This window comes from Sus scrofa, chromosome 7 (assembly GCF_000003025.6).
Source record: "Sus scrofa isolate TJ Tabasco breed Duroc chromosome 7, Sscrofa11.1, whole genome shotgun sequence".
Lineage (NCBI taxonomy): Eukaryota > Metazoa > Chordata > Mammalia > Artiodactyla > Suidae > Sus > Sus scrofa.
In genome coordinates this window covers 33,406,515-33,422,507 of record NC_010449.5, presented here as the reverse complement: position 1 = coordinate 33,422,507, position 15,993 = coordinate 33,406,515, and the positions used below count along the sequence as shown (strand labels likewise).

Genomic DNA, 15,993 nt, shown 5'->3' with positions numbered 1-15,993 from the left:
CACGGCAATGCCAGATCCCTGACCCACTGAGCGAGGCTACGAATCAAACCTTCATCCTCATGGCTACTAGTCAGATTCATTTCCACCACTCCACAACAGGAACTCCAATATCAAGTATTTTTATTTTTCCAGTTTTAACTCTCTTGGAGAGATATCTTTACTTTTATGTACTGCTCTGCCCTCTTAAATAAGAGTATCAAAGAAAAATTTAACTCCATTATAAGATTTGGGGTCATAATGAAACCCATTCATAGTTATACATAACACTTTTGAGATTTTCAGAGAATATTATAAGAACAACAATTAGTTTTATGTGGCTCAAGGAATGTGTATGTGGAAAAAACTGGGCAATCAGGTAAAACGGTATAGCCTAGGGCCAGACTAAGAAGTTTGAACTCTATCAAAAGAGTAAGGGTTCATTCTGCTCTTTTGGTGGGTAAATGACATTAACAGGTTTGTTTTCCAAAGACCACAAAATGAATAGGAGGAGAGAGAAAGACCAGAACCCAGTAAGAAGCTCCATTTAGATGTTAGTGGCCAAGTAGGGGCTGCCTGAACTAGGGTGACATTGATGGCAAGGAGGAAGAGAAAAACAGAAGATAAAGCTGGAAAACCCATGTGGTGAATGATGGGTGGAAAACAGAGAGGGGTAGAAAGGGTCAAAGATGGTACTGGCTTCTGCCTAGGTAGATATAACTAAGACTGGGAAAACAGTGAAAGATTTCCAAGAAAAAAAAAAAAAAAGACTTAGGTTTTGAGGCCTAACCTCAAGAACTCAATAACCTAGACTTTACTTAAGCAAATCAAGTTTCTACCAAATTTCATCCTCAGTGAAATGGGGAAAAATAACAGCCATCCAATTTATTTGTGAAGACTAAATAACACCATAAAAGCGTTTTGGGAAGAACCAGTCTAGTATAAGGAATGACCATTTGTCTTTTTCTTTCTCTTTTTTTTTTTTTGTCTTCTTAGGGTCGCACCCATGGCACACAGGAGTTCCCAGGCTAGGGGTTGAATCAGAGCTATAGGTGCTGGACTATACCTCAGCCACAGCAATGCCAGATCATAGCCATTCATCTTCAACCTACACCACAGCTCACAACAATTCTGGATCTTTAACCCACTGAGCGAGGCCAGGAATCAAACCCTTGTCCTCATGAAAACGAGTCCGGTTCATTACCACTGAGCCACAACAGGAACTCCCCTCTTCTTTTTAATTCCTGGCAAAACTACCACCAAGTACAATCTTCACTGGGTACTTCGTTTTCCTATCACAAATCTTTCCAATCATCACCCTAAAATAATTCACATTAAAGCCACCAATGGCTTTTTCCTGGACATTTCTGTTCTACTGTACTAGTTGTTTTATTTCACCACTATGTTCCACCTCTGCCTTGACTTTACAGCATCCATTTCAGGAAAAATACAGTAAGGATATTAATTCTCAAAGTTTATTTTCCTTCCATTAACACATGTTTCTTCTACTCTATCTTATTCTACTTCCTACTATCCCAGTCCTACTTCAAATCTGCATTACATACTTCAATAGCCTCAGAGCCTCCAACTTTTTCTTAAAAAAAAAATCCTCCTCTCTGTGAAGGTCTGACTAGACTAAAGGAAGAATCATTGAAGTAAATACATTTTCCTCTTTGTGTTAAACCTCAAGAGAGAAAAGGGTTATAGAAAGTTAGAACATTATACTCTTTCCCTCCCAAAAAAAACTCCAAAGCTGACTCAGACTTTGTAAAGAAAATTAGGAGTTTATTGAGTTCCCACTGTGATGCATCTCCGGAGCTCTGGGACACAGGTTTGATCCCTGGCCCAGCACGGTGCATTAAGGATCCACCGTTGCCACAACTGCAGCTCAGGTCACAACTATGGCTCAGATCTGATCCCTGGCCTGGGAACACCATGTGCCACAAGGCAGACAAAAAAGGGAAAGAAAGAAAGAAAAGAGAAAGAGAAAGAAAGAAAGCAGGCAAGCAAGCAAGCAAAAAAGCAAACCAGGGAGTTTTACAAAAAATAAGGAAGGATGGGTAGGAAAAAAGGAGGAGAAATCAAATCACAGAAAAATAGATGACTACAACAAAAGGCCCACCACAGTTGGTTATGTGTTTTACTGGGCATGTTTCATGGCCTATGTATACTTTCGTGCTCTTCAAGAATAACTGCCCCTCCCCCCAAAAAATCCCATTTAGATGAAAGAAGGATATCAGACACCCATGATGGCAAAAGGGAATTAGGAAACATTTATGTGTTGCCAGAAGTGAATCAATTAGGTAATCCCTTTAAGGAACTAAATCGTGGTCCCCAGAGAAGCAGCACCAGCAACCCCACCTCACTAGGGAACTTGCTAGAAATGCAAATTACTTGGCCCCATTATAAGAATGGGGCCCAGCAATCTGCGTTTCAACAAGTCTTTCAAGTGACTGTGATGTTCCCTAAAGTTTGCCGATTATTAAGATCCTCAGAGCCTCCAGGTTTACAGGGCATACCATGGAGCTTGCTCTTAATGTGAGATTTCCTCATATCCCTACAATAGTGCCTCACTCAATAAATGTTTTTTGAATGAAGGAGTGAATGGCCTTAAACTTCCTTCCTCCTTACCAAACTAGTGTTAATGGAATTGTTGTTTCTTGTAACCAAAGAAATCTTACAATGTGTCCCCAAAGCAGGGGCAAGGTACACACAAGACAGCCAAAGGTATTTGGAACTGGTCCATTAGGGCTTAGAGAGCGTGAGGATGCAGTTCTGAGAAGAAAGAGCTAAGAAACATACCCTTCCAAAAGAAAAAGTGAAGGAATTTCAGGGGGCAAAATTGAGAATTTAATTAACAGACTCAAGGAAATTGTAGTTCTAAAGGAACTGTGATTTGACCTTGTACAAAAGGCTCTCAGGCCAAAGTAGAAAACTGCCATGATTTTTCAAGACCTAGAAAAGTTCATAAAATAAATAAAACTGTGACTTTTGCTTCAATGAGAAGTGACAAAAGTCAATGTATCTTAATGATTTACCTGATCTGTATGTAATTTATACCTTAAGATCCACTACACCAATGGAAATAATTTATACCTTTCAACTCTGCTGTACCAGAAAGATCACAGACATAACCATCAGAAATAAGAGCACCCAGACTAAATTCTGAGAGCGCTCAGAAGCAGCATTCTACCTTTCCCCCAATCCCTTGTTGATACTCCAAATACTAATAGCAGAAATTAATGCCAAAAAGGCAAAAGAACATACAAAAACAAAAACTTGTAGGGGCCCAGGAGCAAGGGGGCTACCTCTACTGTCAAAACCCTTAACTTCAATTCTCTTTAGATCATAAGATTCTTTTTTCTCAACTACTGTATGAATAATAATACAAGCCCTTCAGATGTCTCCTAATGAGACCATCTTCCAATGGTCTCATAAATCATATCTCAATTTCTAACCATGGCCTTTTTTTGGAGGGAGGGGGGCAATCATTCCACCTATTTCCCACCAAACCCCAACTCAGGCCCTCCACAGCATTAAGTACCTCTATCATCCATTACACGCCTCACCCTCTCACAGGCTACATGGGAGCAGGACCTGTTCTCACATCCCCAGTGCTGAGAACTATGCCAAGCACAAAAACAAACAGTAGAATATGTATTGATTGATTTCCACTCCCACTCCTAATTCCAGTTTTTATAAAAACCTCTTTAAATAATTTCAGTCTAGGAATTTCCATTGTGGCCCAGTGGTTAACAAACCTGACTAGCATCCATGAGGACGAGGGTTCGATCCCTGGCCTCGCTCAGTGGGTTAAGGATCCAGCGTTGCTGTGAGCTGTGGTATAGGTCTCAGACTCGGCTTGGATCTTGAGTTGCTATGGCTGAGGTGTAGGCTGGTGGCTACAGCTCCGATTGGACCCTAACCTGGGAATCCTCATATGTTGCAAGTGCAGCCCTAGAAAGACCAAAAAAAAAAAAAAAAGACAAAAAAAAATTTTCACTCTATCCTTCTTCAGAAAAGCTCACCTCTTCCAAAAACCATCTCTTAACTGGCTCCAAGGAGCTTCAACTGAAAGAAAACCATCTTGTGTCTGTTATTACTTCTGTACAACTATCTCTGGTTATATGTATCAGTAATCCATGTTTTTCTTCTCTTCCGCTTTCAATATGATACTCAAGGGCTAGGAGCAAGCCCCTAACAAAGTAGTAAACCTACTGGGGCTGTGCCCAGCTTGACTGCAGGTGTTCTCTCTCATGATCCATTGCTCAACTTGTGGATGAGACACAACATAGCCACTTTACAGCCGCACGGAGGAGCAAAGGAAGGGATATGGCAAAGAAAGAGACAACCAGGAGTTCCCGTTGTGGCGCAGTGGTTAACGAATCTGACTAGGAACCATGAGGTTGCAGGTTCGATCCCTGGCCTTGCTCAGTGGGTTAACGATCCGGTTGCCGTGAGCTGTGGTGTAGGTCGCAGACGCAGCTCAGATCCTGCGTTGCTGTGGCTCTGGCGTAGGCTGGCAGCTACAGCTCCGATTCGACCCCTAGCCTGGGAACCTCCATATGCCGCGGGAGCGGCCCAAAGAAATGGCAAAAAGACAAAAAAAAAAAAAAAAAAAGAAAGAGACAACCAGACCAGACTACGGGAAAGGAAGGGAGAGGGTGGCAGAACCCAGAAAGTTTTTTTCTTTCCTTGGGACCATCATAACCCCTCCCACAAGAAACTTCAGTAAGTCCATCAGCTATCCTTCAAGGACAAGTTCCTGCTACTGTCACAACTCCAGTTCATCTTAAATCTGATGAAGTTTTAAACAAGCATAAATTACTAAATGAGACAAACTGGGGAGTTCCCTGGTTGTCTAGTGGTTAGGACTTGGCGCTTTCAGCACTAGGCCCAGGTTTAATCCTGGTCTGGGAACTGAGATCCCACATCAAGCCGCAGCACCTACCAGCCAAAAGTGGGGAGCAGGGGAGACACACAATCATCTGGGGAAGATAGGTATTTACAAATTACTTACCACTCCCCTTCCCCCAAAGAAGGGGAAGAAGAAGGCAGACCGGAAAAAAAAGAAGAACCATCACAAAGCAACTCTAAAAGGACAGCTCTGCCTCTGGGATATGGAGAACCTGTACTCCCTCATCTCCACTGCAACTTTGGCCATTTACCATTTGCTGCTACTGCTGAAGGGCAGTAGGAATGTAGAATCTGAGTTAATTCCTTCAGTTTACAAGGCAATTTATTTTAATTACCTGAATAATAAAACACTACCGGCTTTAAGACTTCTGTCAAATCTTGGAGTTGATTCTTTTTTTATTTAAAGATCTACTTCTAGGGAGTTCCCGTTGTCGTCCTGGTGCAGGGGAAACAAATCCAACTAGGAAGCACAATCCCTGGCCTCACTCAGTGAGCTGAAGATCGATCCATCGTTGCCGTGAACGGTGGTGTAGGTGGCAGACGCAGCTGGAATCTGACATTGCTGTGGCTGTGGTGTAGGCCACTGGCTACAGCTCCAATTAGACCCCTAGCCTGGGAACCTCCATATGCTGTGTGGCCCTAAAAAGACAAAAAAAAAAAAGATCTACTTCTATAGGAAAAGAAGATGTTGAAGAACCTCACTGTCAAAACTAGGTCAAAGTTATAAAGTTCCGGGAGTTCCCGTCGTGGCGCAGTGGTTAACGAATCCGACTAGGAACCATGAAGTTGCGGGTTCGGTCCCTGCCCTTGCTCAGTGGGTTAACGATCCGGCGTTGCCGTGAGCTGTGGTGTAGGTTGCAGATGCGGCTCGGACCCCGAGTTGCTGTGGCTCTGGCGTAGGCCGGTGGCTACAGCTCCAATTCAACCCCTAGCCTGGGAACCTCCATATGCCGCGGAAGTGGCCCAAGAAATTACAACAACAAAAGACAAAAAAAAAAAAAAAAAAAGTTATAAAGTTCCACACAAAATAGAAGTTTAAAGAAAGAAGTCAACAGCTTTCTCAACAGTTTTTATCCCCATCTATAACTGTCTTTGGATTCATACAATACAAAACGACCAGCATTAAGGCAGCAAACACATGCCTCCTCTGTTTTTTCCAAATAAGTCTTCATTGATAAACTCACTTTCTAAGCTCTTTCTCCAGTTTAAAAGTTCCATGGCTAGTTTAAGTTATGGCAACTCAAGCAGTTCTATTTCTGCACTTCCTAATTAAAAACTTATCAGAGAACTGATTTTTAACCAAAGTCAGAAACAGAGAGTTAGCAGAGAGTAATTCATGATTAGACTATAGAAACAAAGAGAACATTCCACAGAGGCAAACTACCCAGTTTCCCCCTTCAGTGCTGCAACTCCAGGAATCTAATGATCCTTCACTTATTCAAAAATGAACATGATAGTAAAATTCCCTAATGTTGACAGTAGGTGATTTTTAACTTCACTGCTGTCTGACAGGCACCTACAGGCTTTACCTGGCCTCAATCTGTCCAGTTTGGAACGCCAATTAGTAGCTCCTCAAAAGCAAATCTCAACGTAAGCCATTAAAAAAAGTGCTTTTCAAAGTGTCAAAAACAATGGATCAGTCAAACTCAGCACATTAGAACTAAATAAAACCTGGGTGCCCAACAGAGGCTGCAACTGTCAAAGCCAAGTGACAAAGAACATCATTCTCAAGCAAAGAAAGGATCAAACTCTCAAAACAGTTGTGATACCGCCCCTCCCCCTTAAATACAAAGAATACTGCAGCAATCAAACAAGTGTCTTCATTAGTAAACTTAGCCTTTCTCTCGACTGAGGTTCCACAGTAAAGAATTAAGCACTAATATCCTAAGGCACAGGTTGGCAAACCTTCTCTGTAAATATTTTAGCTTTTCAGACCACCTGGTCTCCGTCACAACTACTCAATTCTGCTACTGGAGCTTGATAGAAGCTGCCAACAGTTAAGCAAATGAATGAGAGTGACTGTTCCAATGAAACTATGTGGACACTGAAATTTGAATTTCATATAATTTTCACATAAATATTATTCTACTTTACAATGATTTAAAAACATAAAAACATTCTTATAAAAAAATTTCTTAGTTCTTTGGCTAGATTTGGCTCTACAGGTTTGCTGATCTATTCCCTAAAGCATCCTTTGTATCTAATAGATAAACTTCTCTCTTACGCATTTACAATGATGCTAATTACATACTATACTACACAGAATTGAGAAAACAGTCATTCGAATCAGTTTCTGTATCTACAGCACTCTGTCCAGTATGAAGCTAACTTACAAATTTTATTAGCACTTGTTAACTTGGGCAAATAACTTTATACAAGTTACACATTACCTTTCTTTTTTTCTTTTTTTCTTTTTAGGGCTGCCTCTGTGGCATATGGAAGTTCCCAGGCTAGGGGTCAAAATGGAGCTGCAGCTGTCAGTCTATGCCACAGCCATAGCAACACCAGACCTGAGCCCCGTCTGCAACCTACACCATAGCTCAGGGCAACGCCAGATCCTTAACCCACTGAGTGAGGCCAGCATCAAATCTGCATCCTCATGGATACTAGTAGGGTTCGTGAACTGATGAGCCAAAATGAGAACTTCCACAAGTTACTTTTCTTAAAGTCTCAATATATAAAAATACAAAAAGGAACTTTCTCATCCAGTACAATGTCAATGGACAATATAAATCACACTGCTGCAAGTTAAATCTCTGGTTAATATACACAAATAATAAACTCTTTTAGTAAAGCCCAGAATTAAATTCATCTTTCCATCCATTTTGTATCTTCAGATATTGTTTATTCTTAAAGTAGAACCTACCTGAATAAAAATCACAAGTATAAATTATAAGACCGCCTGAGACACTTACTATCTAGATTTGCCTTCCAGCTCCACTTCTTTCCAGACGAGTGAGCTTAACAAGTTCCAGGCACTCTTTACTCATCTGTTAAGAAGAGGAAATACTTGCAACCCTCTAAGAAGAGTCAAAAGTATCCAATAAAATTTAGGCAAAAGAGTTTGTATACTATATAGTGCTACAGAAATATCAGTTGCCATTATGATCTGATGCTCAATGGCTTTCTTCATATTATAATTTCCACTTTTTTATAACACTCCAGTGTTAGCTTTTGCTAAGCCTCAGGTTAGTGGAATACTGTGTACCTAGGAATACATTTCATTCAACACATTAAACTTAAGCAAAGCATAAAGTGAGGCTCTGTAGGGCAATAAAGTTGATGAGATGGTCTCAGAACTCAAAATAGTTTATAATGAACTCTGACACGTAGACATAAGTCAGTGCTCTAAAAGAAACAAATGAAAATCAACATCAATACTGTGGGTTGAGAAAAAGTCTCACAGGTATATAGTAAGAGCCTGGGTATGTGATGGGAGAGACACACTGTAACAGAGGGAACTGCAAGAGCATAGGTAGACAGGGAAGAGAACACTCCACACACCTTAGAATGCATGGCAGTTCAAGTTCTAAACAAATCCCAGAAGGAAAAAAAAATTGTTTTTCTTTTCAGAGCCACACCTGCATCCCAGGCTAGGGGTCTAATCGGAGCTACAGCTGCCAGCCTACACCACAACCACAGCAATTCAGAATGCAAGCCACGTCTGCGACCTATCCAATAGCTCACGGCAACACCAGATCCTTAACCCACTGAGTGAGGCCAGGGATCAAACCTGCAACTTCACGGTTCCTAGTTGGATTTATTTCTGCCACACCATGACGGGAACTACAGGAAATTTTCATTTTTAAAATCTAACCCAGAAAAGAAATATCTTACCATTAAATCTCTAAGAGTAAGCACCCTGAATGACAAGGGGAGGCTCATCTTAAGCTAAAGTCAAGAATTATGAACCATACTGGCTTCAACCCACTTCATCATTATTTCCCAAAGCACTTCACAAACATTATCTAAGAGGGTATGTTTAGAGGGGACTGAGTTACAGGGAAAGCTATCTGGCTTAGCAACTCTCTGAAGAAGTGGGGACTGGCACACCTGGCTCTCTTAATGATACACAATATATCAATCTGCTTCAAAAACCATTTTCTTATATTCTCCAAGTTATCACAGTTCTCAGTAAGAAAGAGCAATACAGCAAGTTAGTTCTTAAAGAATAATCTAAGTAGGCTTCCTTGAGGGGAGTTGGACTAGGAAATCTTACATTCTTCCTCTAGAGTTTATTTACTTTTAACCTTTCCATAAACAAACTATTCGTGTTTCTACACTTTTACTAACAATAACCAAATAAATTTACCTTGGAGCTGGGCCTGAGCATGGTAAATTTTAACCCAGAAGAAAACTTCTTAAAAAATGAATGGTAAGAAAGGTCTTCTGGGGAGTTCCCATTGTGGCGCAGCGGAAACAAATCCAACTAGGAACCTTGAGGTTGCGGGTTCGACCCTTGGCCTTGCTCGGTGGGTTAAGGATCCGGCACTGCTGTGAGCTGTGGTGTAGGTCGTAGACACCGCTCGGATCTGGTATTGCTGTGGCTGTGGTGTGGGCAGCTACAGTTCCAATTTGACCCCTAGCCTGGGAACCTCCATATGCCATGGATACGGCCCTAAAAAGACAAAAAAAAAAAAAAAGTCTGTAACTGCCAAGACTGCCACGGCATCAGTCACACCACCAGTGAAGATTAAAAAGGACCCCCAACTCTCCGCTATACCTCTGACCGAGATGAATTCCAATCCCCAATCCTACCCACGTGAATCTGGGCAGGCACTGTAACTGTTTTGACCATTACAATATGGCAGGAGTGATGCTATGCCAGTTGCCAGATGAGTCTCTCAACTCTAGGAAATAATAAATTGCTTTTTAAGATCCTAAGTTTTGATGTGGTTTACTAAAAAGCACCAGGCAGGTAACTGCAGCAGTTACCATCACAGCTCCAGCTTTCAGGGCTTTCACCACACCACAACCAAATTACTGTTTCACGTATAAAAGAAAGAAAACCTCAGAGGAGTTACAACTTATTGGATAGGTTTCTAATAGCATGTGCTATCAACTCTTAGAGCACGCAAAAGATGACCAAAGTGTCCTAACATGCAAAATTACCTACTGTCAGTCATGTTTCAAAGAAAAGGTTATAAAAATCAAACTGAGTATACCACCCAAGAGAAGCAACTTATTTTTTATACCAAAGAAAACCCTCTGGTCTGGAAGGTCAGATACCAAAAAGTAGTCATCTTCCAAAAGCGGTATGTACAAAGGAGGTGGTTTCATTTTATGCTATATACAAAATTCTGAATTGCTTGAAATAAGCATGTAACATTTTTGGGGGGGGGTGAAAGTTCCCAGGCTAGGGGGTCAAATCAGAGCTATAGCTGCTGGCCTATGCCACAGCCACAACAACATGGGATCCAAGCCTTGTCTCACAGCAAGCCAGATCCTTAAGCCACTGAGTGGGGCCAGGGATCAAACCCACATCTTCATGGATACTAGTCAGGTTCATTACCACTGAGCCATAACAGGAACTCCATTTTTTTTTTCCTTTTTTTTTTTTTTAAAGATATTTCCTTTGGAGTTCCCATCATGGCACAGTGGAAAAGAATCCGACTAGGAACCATGAGGTTTCGGGTTCAACCCCTGGCCTCGTTCAATGGGTTAAGGATCCGGCATTGCCAGGAACTGTGGTGTAGGTTGCAGACTCAGCTCGGATCTCACGTTGCTGTGGCTGTGGTGTAGGCCTGCAGCTGTAGCTTCAATTAGACCCCTTGCCTGGGAATCTCCATATGCCAAGGGTGTGGCCCTAAAAAAAAACAAGCAAAAAAAAAAAAGATACTTCCTTTGGGAAAAAACAAACCACTACAAACCTAGCAACTTCTTTACATGCTTGTCTGGTACACTAAGATGATGGCAAATACCATTCTTATTAGCTATGCTTTCACAGAATGAAAGATGGTGTCAGCACCCAAAGGATACCTATTTTTTTTAATCATGAATAGAGCCTATGCTCTAATGTCTCTTTCTCATCCCATTAGCCATATGCTCCTGCATAGCAAGTACTCCCAGTTAGCACAGTGCCCGGCAAGGGAGGTGGACTTTGCAACTGGAAACTGCTTTGACTTCTTTCTTTCAAACTTTGAAAGGTACTAGGTAGAAGGAGAACAGTCTCAGAACTTCTGCTCATGGCTCATCAATTCTGTACCAGGCCTCCTTGCAAACCTTTTCCCAATAGGAGTGAGGCTTCTGCCACACTCCCAATCCCAAGAAAATTAGCAAGATGGCTGGATGCATACGAAAAAGACTGGCAAGGAACAGAAAAGAAAAAAAAAGAATTCCTCTCATGAATATCTAAGTTTTCATAATCTACACCTCTAGCCTATTCAACAGATAAGGGAAAGATGAAATTCAGAACATTCTGTTCTGCTTCTGGTTACTAATGTCAAGTAAAGAACCAACGTGGAAAGGAAATCACCATAAGAAAGGCTACAAGGTTTTGAAATTATCACAGGGTTTTGTCAGGTTGTTCTCTGACACATCACTAAGTTTTGAGGACTCACTGTTACCTATAAGCACTTCCAGGGGCCCTTCCCAACCTGTTTATCAGCAGCCTCCCTAAAAGGACAGAATCAAAAGCTCAACAAGTTCCAACCACCAATATTTCTTCCAAAACATCATTTATTAGAATCCTATGGTCTCAAATACAAGTTATTCCACCTACTAAACCTAATACTCCAATTTATTTTCAATCCCTCATGGGAAAATAGAGAATACACAATATGGAGATACGATATGGAGTTCCCGTCATGGAGCAGTGGAAACAAATCCAACTAGGAACCATGAGGTTTCAGGTTCGATCCCTGGCCTCACTCAGTGGGTTAAGGATCCAGTGTTACCGTGAGCTGTGGTGTAGGTCGCAGACGTGGCTCAGATCTGGTGTTGCTGTGGCTCTGGCGTAGGCCGGCAGCAACAGCTGCGATTGGACCCTAGCCTGGGAACCTCCGTATGCCGCAGGTGCAGCCCTAAAAAGACAAAAGGGAAAAAAAAATACACACACACACACACTATGAACTGATAAGTAAAAGTTCTATAAAAACTAAACATAGAAAAAAATAGAAGTAGTTTAGCAAATTTAGGTATTTAAAAAATTAATCAAAAATGACAAAAGGATCACTCATGCTAAACACAGTAATAATACAGAGTAACTTAAAGAGGAGGAGATGGAGGAGGGAATCATGTGGAGTTATTTTTAAAGCAGTATAATATATGCAAAGTTGGAGTTCCCGTGGTGGCTCAGCAGAAACGAATCTGTCTAGTAACTCACTCTGAGTTAAGGATCTGGAGTTGCCATGAGCTTGCTGTAGGTCACAAACACAGCTTGGATCTGGTATTGCTGTGGCTGTGGCATAAGCCAGTGGCTATGCTCCGGTTCAACCCCTAGCCTGGGAATTTCCATATGCCATGGGTGTGGCCTAAAAAGACAAAAAAAAAAAAAAAAGCAAAGTTAAGAAATGATCTTTTATACTCAGCATTAGACAGACATCTACAAACTTGTAGGATACATTCCTTTCTTGTTTTAAAGGGTGTTCTATTCAATGTTCTTTGATAATCTACACGGAAAAAAAAGAAGAGATATATGTTTATGTATGTATAATCATTTTGCTGTAAACGTGAACCTAATACAATATTGTAAATCAACTATACCTCAATAAAATTTAAAAATAAATAAATATACTCTAAAAAACAAAGAAAGAAACTACAAGAATCCACACTGATGGCAGGAAAACGATCAACTGGAAATGTTAAAGGAACCTGGGATGTCTGATCTGGGAAAGAAAAAAAGAGATCTCACACTCCAAAGATTGTTGGATATATTACAAGTTTTTTAATGAGGAAAATGCTGAGTAACTGCAAAAACAGACTCAAATGTCAAGTCATTAGCAAACATGGTCTCTGAACAGGAACACAGTGGACCACAAGTTCCCAAAACTCTCACATTAGCTCTTAGTATTGCCTTTAGCTGCAGGGAGACAGGCAAGATTTTACAAAATTAGATCACAGGTGCAAACAGGCACACTTTTGTTTAAAAAGCAAATCACCTAAATAGTCAGTACACATAGGGCTGAGGGCATTAAGATTTTAAAAAAAAATCATTCCCCAGTAGAAATCAATACATAATGGATGAGATGGCTTGCAATCAGGGTGCTCAAAGGGCTAGGGCATCTCACAAACCATATCTAAAATCAAATCAAGGCAACTAGGAAAAAACAAGGCTGTAATATAAAGTTATCTAGAGAAGACTACACTCAATTCTAGCCCATTTCCTGATGTTAGGTAAGAATGACAGCTGGAAAGTGACTTTTATAGTATTATTGTTATAATTAAAAAGCAGGAGTTCCCACTGTGGGAGGGTGGGTTAAGAACCCAACTGCAGCAGCATGGGTTGCTGTGGAGGCCTGAGTTTGATCCCCAACCCAGCACAGTGGGTTTAAGGATCCAGTGTTACTGCAGCTGCAGGGTAGGTAGCAGCTGCCGCTCAGGTTCAATTCCTGGCTTGGGAACTTCAATATGCCATGGGTAGTGCCAATAAATAAATAAATAAATATTAAAAGAAAATAGCAAATTAGGGTGTCTATAAAGAGAAGAATAGACAAAATGGTGGTACAGTCACACAATGGAAACTACTTTAAAATACATAATAATAAAAAGGAACAAACTACCAAGATACATTACAGAGTCAAGGAAGCCTTACACAGAGTGCAAAATATGATTCCATTTACATGACTTCCAAATCAGGCAAAACTAATCTACAGTCAGAAAAGAATTATTCCTGGGAAAAGAAGAGGAGCAGCAGAATGACTAGAAAGAAACATTCGAGGACTTTCCACAGTGAAAGGACCTTATAATACAGTATAGTGTGAGGTTTACCTTGATATAGGTTTGGGTTACACAGGTAAATACCTTTGTCAAAACTCACCAAACTAAGTATACTTAAGATTTTTGTGTTTTTTACTTTACACTGTACTTCAAAATTTTTTACAACCTTATACTTCGGAGTTCCTACTGTGGCTCAACTGTGCAGTACCAAGACACAGGTTCAATCCGTGGCCTGGGACAGAGGCTTAAAGGATCTGAAGCTGCAGCACAGGTAGCAACTGCAACTCTGATCTGATCCCTGGCCTGGGAACTCCATATGCCACAGGAAAGCCAAAAAAGAAAAAAAAGGGGGGGGGGGAGTTCCCCATCGTGCCTTGAGGGAAACGAATCTGACTAGGAACCATGAGGACGAAGGTTCCATCTCTGGTCTCACTCAGTGGGTTAAGGATCCACCATTGCCGTGAGCTGTGGTGTAGGTCGCAGACACAGCTCAGATCTGGCATTGCTGTGGCTATGGCACAGGCTGGCAGCTATAGCTCCGATTCGACCCCTAGCCTGGGAACTTCCCCCCATATGCCATGGATGCGGCCTTAAAAAAAAAAAAAAAAAAAAAAAAGACATTAAACCATAGTTAATAATATGCATGCAAAAGTATTTGGGAGTAAATGTCCTAATATCTGCCATTTATTTGTAAACTAAAAAAAATGAGATGGATTGAGAAGTAGAAAGCAAATAAGGCAAAATATTACACAATCTGAGTGATAGGTAATGGGTGTACAATTTGTGCACAACTCTAGTATTTTTATAAAATCTTTTCATGATAAAATGTTAGAAAAAAAGAAAACTGTTTACTAGAGAAGTAGTTTCTTTCCGTTAAGCTATTGCTCAAAAACCTAGGGCTCATCTTAAGCCTCTTCTTTAGCTTTTGGCTTTCTTCATTACCCTCTTTCATTACTGGAGAAAATATTTACTCAAGATCATCCAATTACCTCTGTGCTGATTCTTCTATCATCCAACAACCTTTCAACCACTTACTGTTTGTCAAGTATCTTTTTTTTTTTTTTTGCTTTTTAGGGCCACACTCGCAGCATATGGAGGTTCCCATGCTAGGGGTCTAATCAGAGCTACAGCTGCTGGCCTACACCACAGCCACAGCAACTCCAGATCCGAGCCGCATCTGCAACCTACACCACAGCTCAAGGCAACACCAGATCCTTAACCCACTGAGTGAGGCCAGGGATCAAACCTGAGTCCTCATGGATACTAGTCAGATTCAATTCTGCTGAGCCACGAAGGGAATTCCTCTCAAGTAGCTTGTTTTCACAAAAGTGATACTCTACTGAGGCAAACATATAAAAGCATTACAGTCACAGATGAAGAATTACCTAAAAAGTATTTTAACGGACTGGTTCCACGCTTTATTAATGTAATTAATCTTCCTCATCTCTCTCATTTTTCTTCTTTGAAAAAAACTGTTAAATTTTATTTTTTAATGATTTATTTTTTCCATTGTAACTGATTTACAGTGTTCCATCAATTTTCTACTGTACAGCAAAGTGACCCAGTCACACATACATACATTCTTTTTCTCACATTATCCTCCATCATGCTCCATCATAAGTGACTAGATATAGTTCCCAGTGCTACACAGCAGGATCTCATTGCTATCTCTGCTTTTTCTAATCAACTGGTCTCATGAGTTTGGTTAGCATAATTATCTCCCACAGGAGTTCCTGTCATGGTGCTTCGGAAATGAATCCGACTAGGAACCATGAGGTTGTAGGTTCGATCCCTGGCCTCAATCAGTGGGTTAAGGATCAAGCATTGCTGTGAGCTGTGGTGTAGGTTGAAGAAGACGCGGCTCAGATCTGGTGTGGCTGCGGCTCTGGCGTAGGCCAGCAACAACAGCTCCGATTGGACCCTAGCCTGGGAACCTCCACATGCCACTGGGTGCGGCCCTTAAAGAACAAAGGACTAAAAAAAAAAAAAAAACTATCTCCCACAAAGTCTTAGCAACCCTTCAGTATAAAACTATAAAACTTTCTAGTTTTGGAAGCAAGGAACAGACCACAGACAGCAATATCTCAACAAGTAATACCAACCCTGTGAAGACAGCCATGCCTGAAGCTGCCAGTTGGTTTTCCCATCTGTAAAGTTCAGTTAATATCTATCCTGCCAAAAACAGGCTTCTGAGGATAAATGAGATTACATGAAAACATTTTA

General features: G+C 40.9%; 1 protein-coding gene across 4 annotated transcripts in view; it reads right to left on the bottom strand.

Annotated features, from left to right (window-relative positions):
• Nucleotides 1-15,993, bottom strand: part of ZFAND3 (zinc finger AN1-type containing 3) — a 339,806-nt gene that overhangs the window by 295,527 nt on the left and 28,286 nt on the right. Inside the window, exon 1 of one of the 4 annotated variants that reach the window (XM_013977880.2) lies at nt 7,809-8,511. The exons of the other annotated variants lie outside the window; for them this stretch is intronic. The gene's annotated coding sequence lies outside the window, so the exon portion shown is untranslated. Of the gene's footprint in view, nt 1-7,808; nt 8,512-15,993 lie in introns of those variants that run through there. 4 annotated transcript variants of the gene reach the window in all.